At 39.3% G+C, this 24,278-nt stretch overlaps 1 protein-coding gene across 1 annotated transcript in view; it reads right to left on the bottom strand.

Annotated features, from left to right (window-relative positions):
• The window catches only part of ntm (neurotrimin), a 427,786-nt gene that overhangs the window by 227,950 nt on the left and 175,558 nt on the right, over positions 1 to 24,278 (bottom strand). The window lies entirely within an intron of this gene.

The following is a 24,278-nucleotide window of genomic DNA, read 5'->3' as shown; positions in this document are numbered from 1 at the left end:
TGCTTAAAAAGCAGATAAACACAAATCGAAAGCCTATTTATGTGAGGTTTGGTGGATAGACACTATTGACCGACAGTACAAATACAAAGAGAGCGTGTACTCACAGCTGGAATGAAAGGACACAAAATGTGAGGACAGCTCCAACAACAACTCAGACAACAAAAAATAAACACATAAATCCTTGGAAAAGCATTTTGCTATTGTTCGGCCTGGAAAATGGAAAGTGGCAGCAATTTTCTGATGCCACATTTTGATTAATGTGCAAAGCCCTTATAATGTAGTGTTTGTACTAAACAGTTTATTACCTTAATTAGCAAAACAGAGCTCATCAGCAGTGCATAATGTATACTTCATAGAATAAATGTCAAATAGTTTACTACAGCATCAGGTCCTCTAACCTAAATGACCATATAGGTTGTTGCTTGTCCTCAGTGTTGTGCATGAACAGTGATCACATGCATATTTTTCGTGAACGCTGAACTGAACAAATCAGTTTACAAATGGTGGCCGTGAACTCTCCTGCGAAAGTGAACGCTGCTCACGTTTTACGCCAGTTTTAGCTCATGTTTTACGGCACGCTGCATCACGTCTCCGTAGACACGGCCCAGCTTGGCTGATGCTAGCGGTACAAACGGTACAGACGGTACTGACGCATCTACTACTGCTGAAGCCAGTTTGTTTGAGCAACAAACAAGTGAAGACTCAGATGGATTATAGTTATATACAGATTTTAAATGTAACTAATATCTGTGATTCTTCAGTGGAATACAATAATTAATTTAGTTTGGGTGTGGCAAAGAGTTGAGGCTGGTGAAGAGTAGAAGGTTGAAAAAGAATATATGATATCTGAACTATGAAAGTGAACTAGTTAATTTTCATCAGTCTGAACTGAACTTTGAACTAGTTCTTTTTAAGTGTGAACATTGCTTGTCCTTATACAACCTATAGGACCATTTCCTTAAAGCAGCAGGAGATAATGCAGTTGATAAACTAGAATGTGTAAAGGTTTGCTGAGGTTTAGGCACAAAAACAAACTTGGCTAGGTTTAGGAGGAGATCAGGTTCCAAAAAAGTACTTCATTAAGGTTTGAGGACCTTTGTAGTCATAGTTACAATAATAAACTCATATACGGATACAGAATGGTCATGGTTTGAAATGGGAAGTGAACAATGGTCCCTTGTGTTAAAGAGCAATGCCTTATCCACCCATCCATTCATCTAACCTCCTCCCCACACAGACATCCTGTCTCTATAACATCACCTGACTTCCTTCTCTGCTCCCGTCACAATTACTACAGCCACTAGAGGGCTTTGTGTGGTGAACGTAAAACAGTTACAATCATTCACTGAATAGGCTGATCCTGTCTCACATAACTGCTTCATGACACTCAACAATAAAATATAACTCTGGGTCATAAAAAGCTGTTTGTACCAACGACTTATGGGGTCTTTTTTTATGGGACAACTGTCTCTATAGCACAGAGAAAGCTTTTGAGTGTGCAGTGTTCAAACTGAACAATGCTTCATTTGGAGAATGCTGTACATGGACACTTTTGTCTGATGCATTACTGAAGATTTTTGCATAAAAAAGGAAGAGATATGTGGTTGCAGCTGGAAAAATCTAAACGAATTCTGAGCGATCTTTAAAGATTTACAAACACCCTATGAAATAGAAAATACCCTAATAACACTTAATTATGCATTTAGCTTTTTCTGACAGAAAGTCTCAGGCACTCCAGTCTTAACACTCTGCTCATGACTGGGTTGATGTCGAAAAATAGCAATATTTAATCATCAAACCTAATTCGTAGATATAATATCATTAGCTGTATAGCCATAACATATTCTCTCCCACCATTGCCAACTCATCACACAGCTCATTTCATTATTATCTTCATCTTTATGATTATTACACCTTGCATTTACTCTGTAGATAGTAGTTTAGTTAATAAACTCCTGTATTTACACCCAGTTATTGTCCTGTTGTATTCTTTTGACATAGAGACTGGAGATCCATTGAATCCAGAAGTCATGGCTTCTGATATGAGATTGATAAATTTGGCAATGAAGTAATTCATTGTTGTCCTCCTAGAGGACTGGTGCCCCATTTCAACGAGAGTAAATCCTAAAATATGGCGTTAACGCTACATACAATACAGCTCTGCTACACGACAATTCAACTATGAGGCAAAAATAAAATGCAAAAACAGTATATTATTGCAAAAACAGTCTACTAAGACAATAAGGAAATCAGTGTTTCCCCTTAAAAGAACAATATAACAAACAAAACATTTTATTTATCTGGACTTGTTTTGCTCTTGTTTATGGTCAGGTTCTCTCCTCTCCTCTGCTTTCTGTTTCACAGTTTGTGTCTTAGCCCCTCCGTGCACACACGGAGCAGAGGAGACAAGGGTTGACATCTTGTTACAGTAAGTGCAATAGAAGCTTTCCAACACGGTTTAGACATCCCCATAAAACCAAAGATGGACAGACATCAACCCTGATCATCTGAAAATTAGGACAAAATGTCTCAGTTTTTTTAAGACATGCAATCTGGCTACAGTGGCGAGTATCCTAGCAGCTCTCCTGCAGTTACAGCTACAAAGATACAAAAAAAATTTAAATTACCACCTCGCAGTTATCCCTCCACTAACCAGCCAAGTTGCAGGAAATATGGTCACAATCTCTCCTTCTTGAGTTACAGCATTGAATAACAAGTGATTTCACAGAACATTATGATGTCATAGTCAAGTTGATGTTTGACAATTTGGATATAACATGTTATCATCTAACTTAAAGACAATTGAATTAAATTGTGCCACAATTAATGTATGAATTTGTGAGTTATGGCCAAAAATGTGATTTGTGAAGTAATGAAATTCCTTCTGGGCGTTCCTGATATATTGCATTCACCATGATGTGACAACCTGAAAACAATGTACCTAAACATAAAAAGCAGTAAACCTATGGTGAACACTGAATTACTGTAAATGTATGTACGAGAATCATAGACATAAAGATGGATGTAGCCTTTAAACATGGGGAAATAGGGAGATTGACCTGCTTTTGGAACCAGCCTCAAGTGGCCATTTGAGGGACTGCAGTTGTTGGATTCATTTTGCAGCCCTGGAGGTTGCTATTTGCTTTTAATTTCTTTGGTAATGCAGAAAAGGTCATAAATCACTTGTACCTGCACTGTAACTCTACATATGTCATATCATGTCATATTATGCCATAATATATCCATATCATGTCACATGTCACGTTACATTACAACCTATTCAATTAATAGTAGAAACCCTGGAGGTGGCAACAAGCAGTTGAATATATGTAAGGCAGGAGCAATCAGTTTAATTGTTTTAGGGCAATTAGATGCTATTTTCCACTCACTCAGCTCATTATGTATTCAGTGGACCATTAGCATTTACGTGTTTCCAGGAAAATGTGGTAGTGGCTGGAGGCACTTTTTAAGGAGTGAGATAGTGTTGTTGCATTTAATACAGCATGTGGTGTTAGAACACGTTCGCATTTGAAACCAGCAGCAGAGAAGGTGCCACCATTCTTCCTTTAAAACACACCGCAATGCCATCAAACACTGCAGATAAGCTACTGAAAGCAGTGTTTATTCACCATGCTGAGCAAACTCTGAATCTAGTTCAATTTATAAACTTATTGACTTTATTGTCTTGCGCCACAATACCTTGGACTTACGGCTCAAGATAAGAATTCTAAATCATTGTAAACAATAAAGAACAGTTGGCTGACATTGCTTGGAGGTGAGGCTTTACTGTAATGCTTGTGAATCTTTATTTACAACTATCATCCTGAGCGGCAGAATCTGCTTGGGCTGGCTTAAAGGTGTTTCAATATGCTGTTTACCCCATCTCCCCATTTAATTAACTGTCATTGATTTGTGTTGACTATAGGTGGGGTTTATGTACCTTTTCTCCTCTTGTAATTTCACCATGTTACCACGCTGAGTGATTGGTGCTGTGAAGATTCAAATGCAAATTATTCTTGCATTTAAGAGCCATTCTAAGCCCAGCAGAATGCAATTGCTAGGATTTATTTTGTTTTCCACCAGGCTGAGTTCTGGCCCACTGCAAAGTAACAATAATTTTTATTTGCAATACTCCAGTTGCATGTGTGTGCCCTCAGTGGTGGATTTCGATATGGGGGCGACATGGGCAGCCACCCGGGGTGACATCTTGTCAGGGGTGGCACGGGCACTTTTAAAAAAAGAAATAAAAAAGGGTTGTTACATTTACGATCATTTATCGCTCATTTGCACAACACGTCAGTGACACCATGTCAACGCCCTTTCTAGTCTGTGCAGGCTTCTGCTTGCTGAGAAGGTCTCCTCTCTCAATTTCAGAGGTAGTGGTAGATGGGGAGGAGGCAGGGGGGTAGTTTGACCCCAGGTCTCAAATAGCTTCTGTCTCTGTACAGAACTAATGCAATCAGTCATAACAGGAAAAGCTAATGAACCAGAATTAATTCATAATGCTGTGAGTAAGAATACACCACACACCACATGTGTGTCTTGTTTATGTCTATCTTTATATCTATCTATCTATATATAGATATACAGCAAAACAGCATATATATGTATACATATATTCTCAATGGGGTATTTGCCCAGGGCACAATACAAGCTAGAACAGCCTGTGAATCTTATTGAAATTAAGATAATGGATTGCTCATGATTTATTAATGCCTCCGATTGCCAAGATTATTAAATAGACATGGAGGAGTAATCTAAATTTCCATTTAGTTTTCTGATAGACCTACGACATGTGCAGTTTGGAGGTAAATTAACCATTATCAGTATGAGATCATCGTGCACTGACTCTAAGGGCCACAAAGAGACAGTGACAGCTCAGATACTTTCATTTCATTTCGAGTTTGACAAGGTGGTTCCCTGCTACAGGATTTGGACTTATATTATGTTCACTCTATTTTAAAATCATTTTAAAACCTGAGCTTTTTCAAGGGAGAGCTGTGATTTAAGTGCAGTTATATATAGATTAGGGATGGAGTGGGGGGTGAAGTTGTCCGTGTTTCTGACCATGGACAGTTTCTTCCTGGGCGCCTTCCATTTGAGGTTTTCCAGGCGCATCCAATTGTTAAACCCAGAAAATGCTGGAGAGACTATATATCTCATCTTGCCTGGGAACACCTTGGGATCCCCCAGGAGGATCTGGAAAACGTTGGGATGTATGGATTTAGCTTGACCTGCTGCCACCGCAACCTGGCTTTGGATAAGTGTTAGAAAATGGATGGATGGAGGGATTGGATGGATACTTCACCAATTGAATACATTTGAGCCTGTTTCTTTACAACTAAGTGACCACACTTATTTCTGGTAGTTCTGGACATTAACTTTTAATTAAGTATTTAAATGGTGTAGTGTTCAGTAGATTATCTGAATCCTTCCTCCATGGGTTATTTAAAACCTCTTTAAGAGGGCAGGAATAACTCTGTGTTTAAAAATAAAACTGTGAAAAAAATCTACTGTTTGCTGTTATTTGAGGAATTGGTTGTCAAAATCCAGAACATGAATAATTGAGGAACGTCAGTAATTGATGTGTTTTAATGAAATGGGATGAACAGTAGCAACTGTCCTGCATAGTTTTGCTCAAGGACACAATGGCAGCAGCTACTAAATGACAACAAGTCACTTTTTCCACTTCTCCCCCCTCCTCTATAGTGACCATTTCCAACTCTAATGAGCCCCTTTTTGTCATTAGCAGCTTTCTATAACCTTTAGGATAAATCCACAGAAAACGTGATATGTTACAAATCGACACTGTAGAGATTTCTCATTATGTTTAATGTCATCCTGTGCTGCCACATTCTCATGCCTATCAGTGTTTCCAGGAGTGGAAAACATATTGTTACATGTAATGGAACTGGGAGTGGAGAAATAAGTCTCAATGACTAAGTATTATATTAAACAAAATAGCTTTCAAAATCAATTGCAAAAATATAAATTTGATTTTATGAATTTAATATAATATATTATAATAAATATAATAATAACAGTTAGCCACCTAATATTAATGAAACTTGAATGTGCAGGAGCCAAATATCAATGTATTATGCGAATGTAATGTTGCCTAATAAGATATTGAATTTCTTATTATAACTGTGCTTTACATTCAACTAACATAATATGGAGTCTTGCCTGAGTCCACGCCCTTTGTCCCCTTTACCACTCCTTATCTTGAAGGTTTCCAGAGCTCAGTTAGGCCCCAGGTAGAGCGGTACCGGTATCACACAGGTTTTTGACCGCATATTTTTGTCAGTTTCTGGAATCCATCTGGAGGCGTAGTCTATAGAACCTTTATTGTTTATTTTCTGGCTGTTGTGATGGAAATTTACTTTGGTTTCAAAATAAATAATGCTTATTTTTACTATCACATCCCTTTGTTTCCTCGGTTGGACGACAACTCAGAGCACATGTAACTGCATGCATCATACCTGGAACCTCAAAGGAAGTTTGGATCGCAGAATTGTCTGTAGAGAACGTTTACATGAAGATAATATCTGACCAAGAATAACCATGATTAACACAATGATTTGCATTTTAACCTTGTGCAGCAGTGATTAATGTACAGTATGTCATAGTTCTGAAAATCACCCACAGCTGAGACATGGCTAACAGTAGCAGAAGCTACTTTTCTTCTGGGTCGTTTTGGCCTTGACCTGAACAGTCAACTTGACCACAGTTAATACAGCGAGCAGGACTGAGTTGATGAATGAGCCTCAGGCATGAAACTGCTTACCTGAGCTGTGCGTGACTTCGCTGAACGACCACGGCTCACACACACGTGAGCCGTGGTCGTCCACACAGCCAGCATTGCCGCTGCAGTGCTGCTCCTGCCAGCCCTGTCTTTAAACACAGAGTTTGACTTTGCTGATGGACATCAATTGTACAATGTTTAATTTCATTTTATCATCCAAAAAGTGAAGCGTTGTAACCAGTTATTGCTGTGTCGAGACGTGCAGAGGATGTTTATAGGGGCAGGGGCTGAAATTCATGAAGGCAATTTTTACAAATAATTAAATAAACCAATGCCTAGAATGACTACCTTTGCGACACAGTTAAAAGGACAGTAAAATGTATGTATCTAAAACAAACCTATGACTGAGGGTGTTAAAGCACTGCTACATGACAGTTAATTAATGATACATGCAAACAAATTAAGTGTATAATAAATTCTCTTCACATGTAATCAGCCGCACTCTTACTTCAGCTTGCCCACTGACAACCGGCTCAGCTTAATACTACTGACAAAGATGCACTTCCTCTGGCTGCATGGCTGCCTCTCTCATCTCCATATTTGAGGCTACTACTACATTCACAACACTCATCAATGGATATTCTGCGGTAGCAGGCAGATGACTTTATAAGTGTTTTTTGCAGAGGGGGGGGATCAACTGGTACCACATGGACTTAGTCCTAACCATAGTGGCCGTGGGTTCCAATCTGACCCACGGCCCTTTGCTGCATGTCATAAAGGTAAAAATGCCCTGTGGTTGAAACAGCTGTAAATATCCCTTTTACTTAGGTTGTTAGGGTTAGGCTTAGAGTTAGCATGTGTGTTTGTTCATCGTGCACCAATGGCATTTTCATCATGATGGGGGGGGGGATTAGCACTTACCACAACCTACAGCGCACCTTTCAACACCACTTAACGACAGGAGGAGTAAGCCCCCTGGAGCTGTTTAGAAAAGACAGACTGTCTCTTCAGCGTGGAAGCTAACAGTTAGCATAATGACAGGTTCTGTCAGAAAGAGCCACCAGTGTGATGCTTGTCTATGACTCATAGCCTTGACAACGAAACATTGATTAATTGAGACACATACAGACCAATCCGTGCTGATTCAGACACATGATGCTTTGTTGTTTTTATGCGGAGTTAGGTAATAATGAATGGGACAGAACATGATAAATTTCTGTTTAATCTCTGAAAACGAGTATCTTATAATTAGTATTTAAATGTTTGTGTTAACCAGGACAATTTGGTTGTGAATGTTAAAAATTGGGGCATTGGGGCATTGGGGCAGCCTCGGGACACCTAGCTCGTATCTCAGACAAACCAGTACGTCTGGTCACCGTAGCTTTTCTACGTGCTTATTGAACAGGTGATTTGATAAAGTACTTCGTACTTTTGATTGCACTCACAATTATAAAGGGTTAGGGTTAGTTGAGTAATCTTTGAGTTTTCTTCACTCCAGTCTTTGTGTCTATGTGTGTGTTTGGAGCATGAGTTTGCAGGGCCTGCCTCGGGAAAAGAGGAGAGGAGAAGCAGCACGACCGTATACCATAAAATAGGAAATCATAATAAAATCATGATTTTTTTATTTTTATTTATTTATTTTTTTAGATTTATTGTGAGCCAGGGCAGACTGTGCCCCACAGGGCATTCTCTTTCTAGGAGGCAAAGCAGGTGCCGAGGCCCCTTTGAGATCCATCTGTGCACGTGCCAGTGGCTAAAGCTGAATCTGCAAAAAACACACAAACACTGTACAAATGTACAACTGTACAAATGTACAGGGCAAGACAAACAAAACAATTAGCCTACACTTTTTTTTTTTTTTACAAAAAGCAGAGATACAGAGTCAGCTTAAATGTTCAAAATCATTAACTTTATATTCAAGAATCAAATCAAACAAAAAAATTCACACATTAATTGGATTTGAACATGTTGGTTATTTTACAGCATTTAGCTATGTCTGTGGAAATGGCCTTTCTCTTTTTTTTTTCTCTTCTCCACCTCTCCTTTTCTTCTGACCATGACAACTGTCCATTTCACTAGGTGACATGTTCTGAAATGTTGAAGCGTGTAGATAGATGTCCATTTTTCGAGAGATGTGACAATGTCATTTTTGACACTGTGGCGAGAGTAACAGTCACACCTGATGCGTTGAGTCTGAGAGGTCTGTCAACTCATTCCTGTTTGCTATGTTATTGGTGTTGACTGTTCACAGCAGGACAATGCTCCCGACAAGCTGTCTGTGGCATGGGGTGGGTTGGAGTCAAATTCCAGGCCTGAATTACGGTTTCAGTCCCTGCTAATGCCTGTCAAATCTGGCCCACCTGTGCTCACTGAGTCATTTTTGCAAGCCCAGAACAAAAGAGGCTCATTCATTTGCATTAGAAACTGTGACAGCATTCAAATAAGTAAAAAAAAATAATCCTTTGTTAGGTACAGATGGATGGAACCTGTTGGCTTTTGTCTTTTACATTTGCCTTTCCTTATGCACAAATAAGTACAGCTCTATACGTGAGTGAATGACTGAATGAATTCTGTCTTGGTTTTGTGTTACATAAATCAGTAGCTCTCCTACAGTTCAGTTTTCTTTGTTGTTCATGCACAAACTGCTGATTCAGAGCTTCACATGGGCCAAGGCCAAACAAATCAAGAAACTCTTACCAGCAATCTGCACATTACAAGTGAAATTAGCAATTGCTATATTAATAACAAACTCGTTTTGTTTTCATTCAAGTTAAATATACATTTATATACATACATATTTGTTCTCATGTGTTTTATTTATAGTTATTTATTTTTATAGGTATTGTATTTAATCCCCATGAAATTTACCGTTTCAGTGCACTGATGTCATTTTGGACGATAAAGTTTATTGTTAAACTGTCAAATATCCTGCTTTCATTACATATCTTTGTCACAAGTGTTTATATATCGGCTGATATATCAATATCGGAATTTTTTTACTCCCTCATACAGATATCAGCTCTGGCCGACAATCCAATATCGGTTGGGCTCTAATAAAGTGGGTGCAACGATAGATTGAAAAAATGCATGTGTAGAACTGCTCATATTACTACACCAGGCCTCCTAGAAACAGAGAGAATTTGTCCTAGAAATTAGGTTCATATATGAATGAACTGTTTCCCAGTTAGGTTCAGAGTGAGTGAACCTCAGATGTGTTTGAGGTGGATGTGCAAAGCTAATGACTGTCACACCAGAAACTGCAGTTTGCAGCCACAGTCTACTCTGTGGTCCAGTTTAGGCAACAAAAGCACTTTGATTAACGTTAGGGAAAGATTGTGGTCATGGAGGGATTACTGAACAGGCCTACTGGGCACACACCCAGGGGCCTCCCTTGGCCCCTGGTCCAGAGTTGAAAAGACTAAGAAGAAAAAGTAGAATGACTACAAACAGACTCCAAAAGACCACAAAGAGGCACAAACCAGCTACAAAGAGATGCTGAACAGCCACAAAGAAATGAAAAACGACTGCAAAGATAAAACGACTGCAAAAAGCGAGAAACAAAACAACCACAGGGACACTAAACAACCACAAAGAGACACTTTGAGTTGAGATAAAAACTGAGATGCGAATGAAATAATACTAAGTTGATGAATACGATAAATAAATACAAATAAGTGATACAAAGATGTACTCAATAAAGGGTCACAAGTAGTTAACGATATGATAGCATGTGTCATTAATTGAAGACAGCAGCTGATATTAACCCAGAAGCTTTGTAGTTGAATATTGTCTCTTAATGTGCTGTGAGGTAACGATGCTGGTGGCTACAAAGCACCGCTAACATTAGGCATGCTCTGTGTAGCTTCGTCAAACTTAAAATAATGCTCAACCTTGACTAACTTGAGTTACGATTCATTTGATTTTAGTTATGTTTGCCATACTGACAGATGGCAATTTAACTTATTCTGTGCCATGGTGGCTTATTTTAACTATGTAGATTTTTCTAATTAGTTTTGCTATTAGTTGATTGTTCCATATGGTACGTCATCTTGACACTCTCACCGGATTTTGCGGAACCCAAAGAGGACAGCACCAGAACCAATTAATTCCTCTGCATTTTTAGGTTGAGAGTTAAATGCTTCAGGAGAAATTTTTAAAAGTGAGCAATTTGTGTAAAATTTCCTGAGGCTCATGTGAGCCCCTGAGCATGGAGACTCAATTGGGAAATTATGCTGAGATCAGTAAATTGATCAATTTGAGTGAATTATATTTTCTTGGTCTTCTGCAAATGAACAGAGCAAAACACACTTGGGGACTAAAATCCCACATCACAGGAGGTCCTCAAGTGCAAACAGTTGTTATGTCTTTGCAGCTATTAACTACCTTGTGTTTATCCACAACCTACTGTTAGTATAGGAAGACGTGGAAAGTAAGGTCCTTTACAGAGATCAGCTTGAATAAAAACAGCTCATGGTATGAAAGCTTTATAAACGGTTACTGAGACTGAAAGCAAGCATTAGATCATAACATGAAAAACGCTAACATGGGTCACCCGGACTTACAACTACCACACACACACACACACACACACACACACACACACACACACACTTGTGGCTAGTATCTAACACATTAAATGCCAGTGTAGAGTTACAGAGGAGCTTATTCTTGTTATTTTGTGATCACTTCAGAAATTGCCAACACTTTTGCAGTAAACCTGTATCAGCTGTGGCTTGTTTTTCACTTCTCCTCTGAGCTAAATTGACCCATTAGTGTAACCAATTGTTTGGAGAGTGCAGTCATTCATTTCTCTGGTATACGACAGTTACTGTTTCAAGGAGTGGAAAAGGCAACAAAATAAACATCACTCCACAGTCTGAGGGCCATGGTAACTCATTCTGGCATTTTGTATTTTCTCTTGCATATAAACATTAAAACTGCTTTGCACTCAATTCCGTGGAGTGTATCTGGTCAAAATTGAAGGTGCATTACCTCAGATTTGATCCTATGAGCTACAAAATACTCTTCTCTGGCAATGCATGATATTAGTGTAATATCCAGCATAATACATCACTGGAAAAGAGTTGGACAGGAAACTCAGAGCAGCTTGTGACAGCATGACTTAACTACAGAACATGAGGGCCACATCTTTTAGTTAAAGCTCATTAACTCTTTCACTGTGAAATAAGTCAAATCATAAAAGCATGAAATAGTAATAGTTACACAGTAGTAGAGCAGTTCTGTGTACAAGTCAGTGAAGTGTCACTTAATTTATAGTCAGGGATTTTTTAGGAGCATGGAGGAAATTACAAGATGAAGAATTTAAGCATTACAAACTACACAAATGAACGTGAAAAATGTCCATATTCACAAAGTCCACGCGGCCTTTAATTAAATTTCTACTCCAGACATGTTTTAAATTATGTAAAAAATACTGCTCTGATTAATATTTAGTTTAACATCGTTTTCCCACATAAAAAGGGAAAAAAAAAATTCAAAAACTGGGGCTGGAAGCACATCTATTCTTACTTTCTCATTGAAAAACCTGAATCAGGTCAATTGTACTGACAAGGTTTCGTGTTTATTTTGCTGCAAGTTGATGGCATCGGTTCCTTCGGTTATATGACATATGAATCCCTGGCTGCCTGAATCTGTTGTCATCGAATGAGATTTTTGGTTCACAGCAGTTCCAAGGTGGAAATACTCAGTCATTGCGTTGACTGCTTATTTCACTCCTGCTATGTCTTTTATTATATCGAAAACATCATATAGACACGTTAACAAGGTTAAAAATTTCATTTTCATCAGAGGGGGGGTCTTTAATATGTACAAAAGCTGAAAATGAATTTTGGAGAAACTGCAACAGATTCCAAGGTGGAAGACGCTCTGCCCAAACATATTTCTGCATATCATACCTATGTTTTCTTACTGCCTGTTTTGTCTATTTGCGTGTTGCCCTGCAAGCCCTCTCGGTCACTGTACAAATTTAATTTTGATGCTGTATTTCAACTTTCATCTTCAGTTTATTCTTGTGCAACAAGCCTAATGAATCTCACTATCTATATACGTATACACAGATTTCCCATGTTGGTGTTGGCTGTCACATCTCATATTCAAAGTCAGAATGCACTAAAAGGTCAAATCTGTTATACTGGCTCACACAAAGCCAAGTCACCAGGCACAGTTTGTATTTTGCTTTACAAACCGTTAGCTGCTTTCTCTTAGCTGTTAGCTCAACACTGACATTATACCTCACATAAATCATGACTTGATCTTGAAACTGCATATCAAAGGAGCTATTAAGTTTTGCTGCTGCTACATAGCCAACATTAGCATTAACAGCTATTTACTCACCAGTCTAGATTAGAAGAAACATTGCAAGTTCAGCATCAAATGTCATTCCTTTACTCACTAAGAGCTGCATGTATCCAATGGTGGAAAGCAGTTTTGCTTCTATTTCTATCTCTGAAGTTAGCACGCTAACCAGCTAGCTCTGGCCTGGTCGGACTGTCTTGTCACTTTCTGATACCAAGTCACTGTAGCGTCTAGTCTGCTCTGAAGAAGAAGCGCTGCTCAGACGATGTATTATAACCTATTGTTAACACAACAATGGCTGAAGCTCCTTCCAAGAAAGGTAAGTAAACAGCTGTTAATGCTAATGTTGACTATATAGCAATACCAAAAAAAAAAAAAAAAGTTCTCTTTTTGAATGTACTGAAAAAATATTGGTTGTTTAGGTATTTCATAGGTCAAAATGCTTTATTGCTCAGTATGCATTCAATAACACATGCTGCTGTTTCCTCTCAGATGTTATAAGGACAGATGCTATTTGCAAACTGGCAGCTGGCCTTCAAAGAAGACTAAGCATAATTCAATATGGTTAATCTGGTCAATTATGCTTGGTTTTATTTTGGAAGGGAGAGACTAGAATGTAAATCAATTTAATATACACTGAGAAGTACACAACATCCTTGTTGACAAGTCAGCAGATAGCTGCAGTGTGTGTTAACACTAGAACCACCAAGACAGTCTGGCAGACTGAGTTTTTATTATGTAAATAACTTTGTTTAAATGAAAACTACAGTTCTCTCAGTCCATGACTTTTCCTAAATATTTGTTTTCAATGTTTTCTGAGTCCTAGAAGGTATTAAAATAAAAAAAACACAAGATTTCTGAGCATTTATTCCTCTGACCGCTGTGGCCAGCTGTGTCCATAGGAATTATAACAGCAATTATTTCCATTTTGCAGTTTCTTTCATTGTTTATTGTTCTCATTTAACAGTAGGCCATTTTCATATGCAGATCTGGAGAGAGAGCAAGAGAGAGAGAGAATGAGAGAGAGAAAAAGCGAGTGAGTGAGAAGTCACCACACAAGATTTAGCCTACCAGGAAAAACTGAAAAAACACCAGAAAGAAATGGAGAGAGGAAAAATAAGAAGAATATACGATGTTCAAGAGGCTTTGTCACTTTCTCAGGACCTGAGCGAGGGGGAGTCTGATGGTTTAGCGATGAGGAAAGTCGCTGTCAGCTGGCACATCTGTCAGCATGTCCGCTCCAGATGCAGCCACTTAGCAAACTTTATTTTGCAAGCACAAACTAGACTTTGATTTCGTAAATAGTCAGCCTGTAGGCTATAAACAGTAAGCAACATCTAAAATCACCCTCAATTATAAGGAAAAATAATTATAATGCAGCCTAGTAAATCTCAACTCTGCTGCCGGCTGCTGTCCAGTCCAGTACACACACCACACCGGTCTCTGTGCGAGCTTATAGGCTACATCAGTGGAGTGATTGTAAAAAACCTCTGGCTGTTGATAGGCTAATAAACAATAACAAAAAATAACAATCCAAAAAAAGCCAACGGCTCTTGACATGAGAGCGCACACCGTCTCCAGATACAGGTGTGTGCTATAGGTGAGTCAGGTGGTGCTGCGGGGTCACTACTAGTCAATTATTCGCTAACGTAATCTACCCCACCCTCACCTCTTGACCCCCAACACATTATATGAAGAATGAGAAGTACTAACACTTATTTTATAACTGCTTGTTAACCTAAACAATGTTAATACACATGACGGTCTGGGAGACTGTTTACTTTATTGCCTTATTGCTGAAGTGACAAAGTTGCTGATTTACATAACTGTTTTTTACTGCAATAAAATGTGTCGGTCTGTCTCAATAACTGTATATAAAGACAGATGACATCACAGCTTAAAGGTGAAGCCAAAACATCTTGAGTGGCCCCTGATGGCTGGCTGCAGTCATAAACCCCAGCCCTTCCATGTAAGCTGATGGGACATGGGACAAAGTAACAAATCAAAGTACAACATCAAATTAAGTTTTCCCAAAGATGGTTTCTGTCATTTTAGGTAAATCCTATCACGCTGATGTTTGTTCGTGTTTATTTTTTTGGTTTTGATTAGTTATTTGATGCTATAAAAACAGTAGTTTAACGACAGGATTGACAGCTGTGATTGACTCGTGATTGGGTCGAGCAGGTGTATGGGCGGGACCTTGATACCGTGACTCCAACAAAGATCCTCTGTACAGAAGATACCCCAATTACAAACAGTGCCAGTGGTATGAAATGGGACACAGTTCACGTCTCCTAAGTGGGCGCTGTCGGTCAACCCCTCCCGCAAGCGAATATTAAAATCTACCCGTGTCTAGACTTACCTCTCTGCATCCTTTGGGGAAAAAAAAACAGATCCGTTTTTCTTGTTATTACAGCCTGTTGCTGCACAAATCTCTGGGCATTTTTAACACCGATTTATGGATTACTTGTTACTGCCAAAAGAATACAACAATAGACGATACAACCTGGATAAATTTGCACCTTTTTTGAACCTGATCGGCCCAGTACAGAGTCACTTTAATTGTCATGGTTTGCTATGGCAGACACTTTTTGTTAATTTTGTTTTGGACTTTCTCACTTCCTGTTTTATTTTGTAATAAGGTTTCCTTGGTCTTGTTTGTGTGGTGATTGTCTGCCCCGCCCTAATGTGTTTCACCTGTGTGCAATCACCCTTGCCTCCTTTGTCTATATAGTCTTTGTGCTCCCCTTTGTCATGATCGGTTCGTCTGTTTATCCCTGTTGTCTCTCTGTTGTTCTCTGGTTCTTGTGTTAAATAAACCTGTCTGCACCGTCCCCAATGTGTTGGCTGCATTTGGGTCCTACTTACCACTAACCCTGACATTGATAGGCTAATAATCTGTTTTAGCAATTGTTAAGCAATGAAACAACTTTTAAGGTTTAAAGTTTAATCCATGGTTTCACATATAAGTAAGTCAATCCTAAAATAACTCTGGCCCATCTTAACATCTGGTTATCCGTTGGCAAACGATCTCAGCAGTTGACAGATCTCGCGAGAGTATGGCACTGGGACAGAGGCAGGTCTCCAAAAAAGTAAATTTTTCTCCTGATCTGTTGATATGAAAAATGTCATTTTGATATCAGAATGTTCTGAAGACGTGTGGCTTGTGAAAACTGGGTCCAATATTTATTACGGTGACTATTTCGTTCACTTCGCCCATTGGAATGAATACACTCAGACCTGCTTTCGGTCTCCTAAAGGGGCAGGGCGGTGGAGAAACTCACGTCACACAGATACAGGAAATAAACGGAAATTAAGTCTCTCAGTTTCTCTACTGTCTTTGGCTCCAACACCCTGATCACTAGCTCCAAATAACGTCACCAGCACAAGACAGCAGCGATCGTATCCAGGATGTTTTGGCTTCATTTTTGCACAATGGGTAAAAGTCGAGACGTCAAGCGTTGTCCATCTTTATATACAGTCATTTAATCAGTCATCATTTAATAGGAAATGCATGCTGACAGTCTGATCTGTGTTAATACTCAGCTCTACTTGACTGATGGTTATCCTTTATTTACATGGAAACAGACATCTCAAGCAAATACTTTTCTTCTCCCTATTCTAAATTGATGTGCCTGTGCACCCTGCCCTCCCAGCTGCACACTGGAATAATGGTTTGAATAGACAGTGATTGAAAAGATGATTTAAAAACAACCTCTTTAACACAGGAATCCTCAAGAATGAAAGCACTCAGTTCTGGTGCCACAAAATAAGCAGCCTGTACTGATCCCCTGGCTTTCATGTCAGGTCACACAGCTCTCTCACCCAGTGCTGTTTAGTTAGGTATCTGGAGAATCGCCTGAAAAATGTCTCTACATACCCTAGTCTGCAGGTACCACTTAATCCCTAAATTAGTGTTTTGCACAATTAAGTGCTGTCATTTCAAGTTTGATTAACATGAATTTCCAGGAACAACAGTACACACTGTAACTGTACTTCTATAATGACACTCGGGGACTTTCATTACAACAAGGAAAAGGTGTTAAACTGGATTTCCTGGTATCTTGTGCCAGGGATTTAAGTTGAGCTTGCAATGAAGGGCATTTTCAGTTAAACTGTATTTATTCAGTGTAAGAAATTAATGAATAAAAAGTGTTTATTTCATAATATGATCTGTACAAACTGTAAGGATTACGTTCATTATTCACCGCTCTCAGAGGATAGTTATTTTGGCACTTAATGTAATACGGCCAGCTTGAGTGACATAAAATTTCCCCTAGATTATACTGTTCACAATGGTTGAATGATGCTTGCTTGTGTATGTACAGTACTATAAGATTATATCCATTACAGCTGTGGTACACCAGACGGTTTAAATATATGTGATGTAATTTGGTTTAGTCATTCAGCTCTGAAGAAGGTGGTGCTTTTGTTGCTGTGGATGCAAACCTTGTTCGCTGGTTTCACAATTGTGTGCGACCTTGACCACCTCCCAGTGACTCCACTGAAGTTAATAAATGTGGTGGTTCATTCATTCGAAAAGAGAAAAATGTAGATGTGATCCAGCCTGGGATTACATTTCTCACCACTATGTAATTAGGAAAGCAGTAATATAACAACAGGGTTGGGATTCTGAGATTGTATCTAATGGAAGTTTTTAATTACTGAAAATTAAAAAGGAAAAAAAATACCACATACACTAGTCTGTGCATTTCTGTAATGTAATAGTTTCATTTATATTCATTGATTTTTTAAATTATGTTTAAAAGTAATAATAGCTTCAGAGAGTAGAGCACAGACACATTGGACCGCACATATATGAATATGTCAGTATGGATATCCTTTATCCATTTGAGTTAATTTAGTATTTATTTTGTTAGTCCCGTGCTATACGTCCATCTGCCAGCTTCATTTGTTGAATTTGCTATTTTCATTATCTTTGTTAAAACAACACTAATTTCTGTTAAATAGAATTCCTTTGTTTTAGTTACATCCATGCATGCCTCAGTCTCAGAGCAGGGCCACAATATATTGGGGGATCATCCCATTGGAAAATGAGGTTGCTAACTTTGTGTAAGTGATATCTTGTTGCTGTTGAGACATTGGGGAATTTTTTGTCTTGTTATTGTGAGCACTTTGTCATAAGTTGGCGCCTCCTGTAGATGCTGGCTGAGAGGTGACATAGTTGGAGTCAGTTTCCCTTGTAGTGACATAAGCACCGGGATTCCCTCTGATTGCGCTTTTGTGGGAAGCTCACCATGGTAGATTGATTGTGTTGTTTTGTGTGTGGTGATATATAGTTGAGTCACAGGACAAAGGAAGGTAAGTGTTGGCCTGACCGCATCGAAATGTATCACAATTAAGCTGTTTTCACTGGTTTGGCACAGAGCGTTTCTCCTTTAGGCTTTGCTGTGGAAGGTGTGTAGTGGGGTGTGGCAGCGGTTGGAGCAATTGTCTCAGCGCGTCCGTGTTTTTTGGCAGGGTTGCCAGTTTTCTGTTCGTTTTGCCATGTCAGTGGGTTTTGGTGCATAAGTACCCACCGCACAAAGCCCCTGAAGAGCAGGGTCGAGTTAGCTCGATCAGGGTAGGCAGTTAGAGGGGACACTCAATTTTTGGGGTTGCTCTGATGCTTTATGTGCATTGGGAAGGTCTGCACTATACACTCTTTTGTTACTGGAGACTAGCTATTGGTGCATTGATTGTTTGAGTCATGACAGTGGTAGAGGATTGCTTTAAAGCACCGCCGTAAGAGTTTCTGGATCATTGTAAAAGGGAGCAGCTGATTAAGATAGTTTATTACTATGAGATATGTGAGTGATAGGAGATTGAAGGAGAACATGAGGGCAATTATAAAAGCAAATTTGAATGAAATGAAAATGTTGTTATCCCCAAAATCATTGCCTACTTCCACTGAGTTGGCTGAGAATCCTTTGACTCAGAAGCTGCCTGAGTTGACTCTAAAGTTTGAGCAGCAGAAGGAGGATTTTGACAAAGCGTTGGCATTGGAAAAGTTGAGACGGAAAGGTCAAAATCGCTCTCATATCATGAACCACTGTCACTGTTTGCACTGAGATTTATTGGATTGTTATTTTTTTGTTATTGGTAATTATCAACAGCCAGAGTTTTATTTTTTTACATTCATTCCACCTGGAGCTGATGTAGCCTACAAGCTCGCACAGAGACCGGTGTGGCATGTGCACTGGGCTGTCAGCACAGTTGAGATTTATTAGGCTGCATTATAATTCTTTATTCGTTATAAATGAGGGTGATTTTAGATGTTGCTTACTGTTTATAGCCTACAGGCCGACTATTTATAAAATCAAGGTCTAGTTTGTGCTCACAAAATAAAGTTTGCAAAGTGGCTGCATCTGGAGCGGACATGCTGACGGATGTGCCAGCTGACAGCGACTTTCCTCATCACTAAACCATCAGACTCAGGTCTTGAGAAAGTGACAAAAACCTCTTGAACTTTGTATATTCTTCTTATTTTTCCTCTCTCTTTTTCTTTCCGTGTCTTTTCCGTTTTTGCTGGTAGGCTAAATCTAGTGTGGTGACTTCTCACTCACTCTCTTTCTCTCTCTTTCTCTATCTCTCTTGCTATCTCTCCAGATCTGCATATAAAAAAGTAGGCCTAATGTTAAATGAAAACAATAAAAAGTGAAAAGAACTGCAAAATGGAAACATTGTTATAATTCCTATGGCCACAGCTGGCCACAGCTGGCCACAGCGATCTATATGACGGCGGTCTATATGACCACTTTGGCGGTCAGAGGATATATAAATACTCAGAAAGCTTCAACATCAAAAAATATATTTCATGGACTGAGAGACCTGTAGTTTTCATTTAAACAGTTATTTACTTAATAAAAACTCATGCAGTCTGTCAGACCATCTTGGCGGTTCTAGTGTAAATAGCTAGGAGCTGCAGGAGTAGGAAGTGGGAATGGGTACCATGCAAACCTGGGTGGCAAGCAAGGACAGGGACCTAGATGTGCCAGCCCTGGTATTGTAGACTAGTCCTAGGGATGTGTAACCTGGGGCATGGAAGGAACTGGGGTTGCTGTAGAACATGAGGTGATACCAACAAGATGTGGTTAAACTCACCTCCACGCACAGCACTGGCTCTGGAACTAAATTCCTAGAGGGGGACTGGGCTCTTGGTCTGGAGTTGGGAGCAAGTTGTTGCCTTTAGTGAAAGAGTTTAAGAATCCCGCAGTCTTGCTCACAAGTGTGGATAAAATGGAGCTTGCGATTGACAGATGTCAGCAGTAATATGGCTATTATACCAGACCATTGTGGTAAAGAGGGAGCTGTGCCAGAAGACAAAGCTTTTGATTCACCAGTTGAACACTTATCTATGACCCTGAGCTTCGGGTAGTGACCAAAAGAATGAGATTGCAAATAAACGTGGCCTGAATGAATCCTATGTGAGGTGGCTTAGATCTGCCTGGAGGCAGCTCGGAGTAGAGCTGCACTTTCATGTTGAGGTGGTGATCTGATCAGGATGCCTCCTGGGTGCCTTCTATTGGGGGTTTTTCAGTCACGTTGAACTGGTAGAAGGCCCATGGTAGACCCAGAACACAGTGGAGAGACCATATATCTCATCTGGCCTGGTTGCATCTTGGGCTCCCCTAGGAGGAACCTGCTGCAACTGTGACCCAACTGTGGACAAGCAGCAGAAAATGGATGGATGGATGTTTTGCTTTGTGTTGTATGACCAACAAGAGCTCTGGAACCCACTGCTAAGCCTTGTTATTCATATCTAGTACCTGAGTGCTCTGCAAATGAAAGGCCTTTAGGAGGAGAGATTCTGTGTCAGGTTTTGGACCATGGTAAACTGCCTGGTTAAACATGTTATCAGCATGTCATGGCAGTCAAATGATTTTTTTTATTATTTTTACTTTTGGATCTTAGGGAAAATATCTGTGAACGTGTGAAAGATCATGGTTTTCTTGCAGTATAGAGCTGTCTGACAGGACTGCGGTTGCTCATTTCTGCACACTGAAAATTGTAAAATTGTAAATTCAGCTAATCGAGCGGAACCATGTAACTTCTACCACATTGTATCAAACAGTGAAAACATGAGCCTTCAGCTTTAACAACATGTAAAACTCGTCAGCTCTATTTGCATGCAATCACATATCTACTTTTACCATTCCTAACCATCAGTCTATTCAGCCAAACTTTGCCCTCTAACAGGGATTCAGTACTTTACCTCCTGCCATGACAATGAGCCACGTTAGAAAACCTAATGAACTGTCGACTGTGGTACAGCAGGTCAGCCAGAAACTGCTACACAATTCAAAGCAAGCAGGAGGTGTAGCACAGTGTTCTTCTTGTTTAACCTTCCTGTCAACACACAGATGGTCCCCCACACCTCAAGACTCCCAGCAAGAAGAAATCTCACACTCACTGATTCACTGATGTGCCGGACATATTGAGTAGATGATACTGATGATAAGTCAGGATATGGGACTCTACACAGTGGGGGGTCTTCAATTAAAATTCAAAGAGGTCCTGTTGGGCAAAGTTTCCTTAGGAATATTGGTGGTGGTGGTTGTGGTGGTGTTGGGAGGCTGGCTAATAAATGTGTATCTTTAAATATGGTGTTTCATTTAATTAAAAAGAATGGGCTTGAAAAGTGTACCTCCAGTTTCCCATTTTCTTCTTTTGTTATCTATTTCACATCTTAACAGTCTCAACCATTTTTTTGATAAACAATCTCTACAGATCTTTATAATCTAATTGCCTTAATACCTATTTTTCTCTTTCCAAACTTTCACTTTGCAAACTTATTTCTCTGACATTGTCTCTCCTCTCATCTCTCCACCGACTCGAGTCGCAATGATTGGCTGAATTTTATCACATGACAAGTGGCGTTCAGGCTAGACATGCTGTGCCAATTAAAATAGAAACCCTATCAAAATTTGATTATTCTCAATAATATATAGGTTATATGTCTGGGTCTAGGAAGGATTATTATTATTGTTATTGACCTGTGGTATACAGCATATCCATCTGAATTAGGCAATATATAATTTGCTTTAAATCAGATCTCAAATAGCCAAGAGGCGAGCCCCTGTGTATGTTACTTGTGACGAGTACACATCATCAACAGTAGATGAGCGATTTTGTCTGACCTTGTTGTTTGCCAACTAGTGAGGTTGATGTTTGAGTTAAATGCTGACATCAGCATAACAACATGCCCACAATGACAAAGCTAACAAGGTGATGATAAATAGGTTTAGTATTTATCATGTTTTACACTTTAATTCCATGTGCTAACGTGGTAACATTTGCTAATTAACAGTAAACACAAAGTACAGCTGTGGTTTATGGGAATGGCATTGGAACTAAAGCACTGGATGAGTTGGACCTGATGGATGTGGATAGAATTAATCCACTGGGGAGCATTAATGACTGTCCAGAAGTTGATGGAAATCCAGCCAATATTTACTGAGATATTATAACTGGACCAAAGCAATTGACTGACTGATGTTGCTATCCTCTAGCCCCACAGGGAGGGTGGTTAAGTCTGATGTTTTGAATATTTGTAATTGAAATAAAATGATACGTTGGTTTAACACTGGTTTAGAGTCTGTTATAATATGTTTTATTTCTGACAATGTGAAGTGTCATTTTTCATTAGGATTTCAAATCTTTCAAACCTGATATCAGGCTTTTAATGAGTGTAACAGGCAGCTTAATTTTTACACTGATGCATCACCAGCTGTTTGAAGTTTAAATCTGTAAACTGCGCACACAAACTCATTTTTACTCATCTGGCCAGTCCGTGATATGTTTTAGCAAAGAGAGAAGAGAGGCCAAGGATCTAGTGAGTCTAGCTTTTCTGTGGGAGGACGGCTCACCTGCTGCTGTTCAGGAGAGTTTATACAGTATTAAAATGTCAACGTGTCACTTCCTGTGAGAAATAAAAAAGCGCCTGTACCTAACAGGAGAATTTCAGTGGGGCAAATAGGTTGATTATACACGGTCTCTTTTAATAAGGAAGGGATGCTCTTCGCATACTGTTCTTATTATAGCCCCACATTGAGAATTATATTGCAAAAAGATTGCTGGATTTTTACATAAAAAAATCTTGCCTGGTTCAGCTTAAAGCTTTTTTCCTCATTTTATGCTTCAGCATAATATACAATATCAGAATCCCTGAAAAAATCTCAGTGGGATTTTAATATGTGAATACTTGACCACTCATACATTTACATTACCTGCCAGGACATTTGTATGAGGGCACCAGCTCCATCCGCTGAGCACGTGCCCAGGGAGTTATAGGGATTTAAAGGACCTTTTCGGTGCAGTTTGAGATTATGTTTTTTTTTTTTTTTACATTTTCTATCCCCATTTTTGTTACTTGTGACAGTTTTTACGTCCACATAAAAATATTCACATTTGCTAAGCTTCTTAGGCTCATTCACTCCCATTCAGTTCCAGACAGTACAGATAACAACCCTGGAGACCAGTAATTCTGACAGTAATCTATCTATGGTGAATGCTGACAACTGAAGAGTTGAATCAGAACCTTAACATCAATAATTATAAACTTATATATTAGAAACTTTTACAATGTGAATGATCATTTCACATTAATATACACATTTGGGAAAACTGTGCCTTAACCAGATAAGGTGAGGGGTGTCTGCACAGGCAGTGTCTCAGCATGGAGTCTAGCTGCTCTGTCAACTGGCTAAAATATTTCACAGCAGGAATTTGCAGGTTTCTCTCGCTTGTTTCAGCTGTGATGGCAGCAGTCCCTCTGGCTTGTCTCACTTTGATACTGATGCATTCACAACTCACGCCGAACATTTTGTATGATTTCAGCAGAAAATGGAAACTTTAGCCACATTGTGTTTTACTTGGCTGAACCATACCTATTGTATTCCATTAAAGTTAATGTATCCAGGCACAGCCTGCAGTGATTTACAAAGGGTTATTATGTCAGCCACTGTGGTGAAACACATGGCTGACTCCTGATTACATTAGAAACATATTTGTGGAGTCAGTATAAGGCTGACTCTACAGGTATGTCTTCTATTTTACACCGAGTGACAGCGCAGGCATAGAAGTATGCTAATGTGACATTATCCGGAGTGTACTCTTGCTCAACACACCTACACACACACCCACCCACACACACACACACACACACACACACGCACACACACACGCACGCACACACACATATCAAGATTAGGGCAGA

Source organism: Seriola aureovittata, chromosome 15 (genome assembly GCF_021018895.1).
Source record: "Seriola aureovittata isolate HTS-2021-v1 ecotype China chromosome 15, ASM2101889v1, whole genome shotgun sequence".
Classification (NCBI taxonomy): domain Eukaryota; kingdom Metazoa; phylum Chordata; class Actinopteri; order Carangiformes; family Carangidae; genus Seriola; species Seriola aureovittata.
Note: the sequence above shows the minus strand (reverse complement) of the source record. Positions and strands in the feature narration are given on the sequence as shown.